The sequence below is a fragment of the Tympanuchus pallidicinctus genome, unplaced genomic scaffold (genome assembly GCF_026119805.1).
Source record: "Tympanuchus pallidicinctus isolate F22 unplaced genomic scaffold, pur_lepc_1.0 scaffold2, whole genome shotgun sequence".
Taxonomy (NCBI): Eukaryota; Metazoa; Chordata; class Aves; order Galliformes; family Phasianidae; genus Tympanuchus; species Tympanuchus pallidicinctus.
Window position 1 is genome coordinate 25,173,276 of NW_026294721.1, and position 3,436 is coordinate 25,176,711.

Sequence of the window (3,436 nt, forward strand, 5' to 3'; positions counted from 1 at the left end):
ACCATTGCTAGAGCTTGGAATCCGCTTAGCATGATTACACAAGATAGAACAGCATGGAGCCCAGAGAAGCAGCCCTGTGGGATGCTGAACATCTCCAGTTCTCCCTGTGAAAGAGAATTAAGCCTCATGAGCTTCAGTTCACATATTCAACCCCTCAAAAAAATCCTTTTTTGATGAAGACTCAGGAAATGACATGACACTGACATTTTTACTGGCACCAGAGCCTGTGTCTGGAGCTGGGCCTAGAAATTATATTAATTTGCATTTTCCCCCCCTCTTCTTAAATCTACAAAGCATTCATCATTCACCATAACATGTCATTCTAACAAGCTGCAAGGCAGAGATAGTTCGCCTTTGAACCAACTGGTAGCAGTCAGCGAATAACATCTAGGTAACCAGAACACCCTTCATCATGAACCTGATACCTTTAACAGCTAATTAAATCTGTGTAGGGATTAGGCTTTACATTGTATAGTTTTATGGTAACAAAACTCCGGCTTCCTAAGATTACTCTGAGCAGCTCCTTATCTCTGATGCTGAGATGCTTATCAGCAACATATGTTAAGAGCTCCTGCTATGTTTCCCAATGACCTTCGGGGACTTAATCAGCCCAAGTGTCAGGGGTTCAGGAGCTGAAGACATATATTATGACACAAACTGCAGCGTTCAGCCAGGCAGAATAAAAATTCAGGGCTAGAGTCCAAAGAAAAGGTCTCTGTTGCTTAACTTCTGTCCCTAATAAATTTGTCAATTAGTAAGAACAAACGTTAACTTTGTTTTCCTTGCCCTTGCTGTTGCTTTGTTAGGACCCACGCTGCGCGGTAATGCAGGGTGTGTACTCAAGTATCAGTGATGAGGGGAAACCTCAGATGATTCATGATTTGGGAATGTTTCACACAAAAATAGCAAATTCCAGCTTTATATCTGGAGGCTACCCATGATATCCAAGCATGTTTTCCAGACATAGAACCACCAAAGAGAGATCCAAGTAGGGGGAAATTTCCGTCCCTAGTTCCAGTGGCTCTAGGACTGTAGCCTTTTTTAGTTACATGCTGCTTTTAGAATCAGTGAGCAGTTGGTCCCAAAAGTCCAGCATGGTATGTGGGGATAATCACATCAGAAGGATCAGCTTAAGACTTCTATGTCTTTATGTGCGTGCAAAATACAATTGCTATGAGTACAAAAAATTTAGGCAGAGCCAAGACATGTTCATGAAAAGAGTAAGATCCTTTTTACACTATGTGTTGCATGAAGAAGGACCTAGCTATTGTGCTTGAGTGCCCTTGCATTCTCCAGTTATGCGTGTTTCTGCTGATGAGACCTAACACAGAGCCATCTCCAAGCTCCAAAATTTCCATTTCAGGTGTTACTCTGCTTGATTTCTCACATTCAAACGCAGCAGCAATTCTACTTTGTTCTAGTAGTTCTTCTGAAAAGGAGGAGTCAACCCCATCAAAGCTTTCCCTCACTCCTACTTAGCTGCTTATACCAGTATGTTTATCCCTAATCTCACAAATGACTCTTTAGTTTGCAACTTATAGGGTTCAAATCCATGGAATCTCCCATGCATTTTATGAGTAAGGATAATACTGAACCATGCTGCATAGCTGCAGAATGGAGACAAAGCCAAGAATATGTTTGTGAAGCATTTGCAGATTTGCACTGCGTCTGCTGCTTCACAGAAAATAGCCATTTTGGAATGTAAAACATCCACCAGGAGATATAGCCTGACTGGAGTTTAGCTGAACATGCTGTATTCAGAATACAACAAAAAGTCCAGGTGTTTTCAAGGATGTAAAAGCCATGGTCTAAGAAAAGAATTGTGGGACAGGGTGCCAAATACACAAATGTATTTATAGAAGCTCTGCTTGCTCTTGAAGCTATATATATGATTTTTTTTTTTTTTTTTTAATTTAAGCTAATTTCCTCTTCTAAACCAGGTGTGTGCCTGTTCCCAGATTTCCCAGGCACTGTAAATGAAAGCTCATTAAGCGGAATGGCTCTATTGCAACTTCATCAGTCTGCATTACGGTGGATACATTTTACAGGTACTGCAAACACACAGGGAAGCATGTGATTATGTACGTGTGGCACATATCATGAGTTGCACCATCTTGGAGAGAAACCAAAACTAAAAAATTTGAACATCTAAGCTGAACATTTCAAACTTCGGGGGAGCTTCAGATCTAGAGCAGATGAATATTGATGACTGTCTCCATTGTTGTTCCTGTGCCAGGAATTTCCTTCATGTAGTTATATCAGCGTATAATAACAGACAGAAGAAACAATGTTGAAGAATACTGGGGGGAGAGAGAGAGGATGTTGAGGAATGCAACATATCCTATTAAGTGTAGCCTACTGGCCAGAATATTGCCTGGCAATGAAAGCAAATGTCAAATACATACATGAAAACTTACATCCTTCCTGGGAGCCCTCACGGCAAAACTGAGAAGCATCTCACTTATTTTACTGTCTGATCTCCCAGCTTTTGTTTTCTCAGCTGTAATATGCTTTAGCTTCAAGGAGAGTAATGGAGAAACACCTGAATCTGGATGCCCACAACTATGTAGTTGGGGAATTCGTCTAGTACAAAGAAGGTATTTGCCCTGGATTCAGCTCGGGTAGAGTTTACTGGTGATATCTCCCACTTGCTGGGCAAGTGATCTCATTAAGTAGTCTACAAAGATCATATTCCAAACTGCAATAAAGAGATGGAGAGTTCAAGTCTGATGCTGTGTCTTAATTTCTCTTGCACATTTGTTAACATAAACTGTTACGATTCTTGGAGAACTAGTACCTTAACAGTGGTCAAACTGAGAACGCAGGTGTGCACAGAACAGATGAGAAAGTCAGAAAGTAGAAAACAGAGTGAAAAGATGGCAGGTTTAAGTATGGAATCAAAATAAAATGATGCATGTTTACATAAGAGCAAGGGCCAACATTTCAGCTGTAATGTAAGTGAGATGGAAGAAAGACAAGTGGGGAAAAAAACAAATAAGGCTTTAAGGAAAACTGCTACTCCTCAGGCAAAAGCCACAATACAATTAGATTAACCACTCCCTAACCGAGCTCTATAAACTCAGAGAAGATTCAGGCTGTGTAAGCAGTCTTCTATGAGCCATTCTTTAAATGCAATTACTTTCAACCATTAAAAATTACTGAAGTTTCTTTACTATAGATACCCTCAGAAATGCTCATGGACCTGTACAATGGTAGAAATATCTAGATTTGTTAAGTGGCACTTACAATAACTAGCATTTGATAAGTTTCCCTGTCAGTAGATAGGATATAAGTAAATACAGAAAAGATTTACCTTATAACCCCTCCCCTCTAAGTTTCTAGTCTCTTATAATGAAATGAAAAGTTTTATCTATTAAAAATGTTGTGACCCTCATAAGGCTACAGAACACTGATATAAAATATGAATAGTACAATA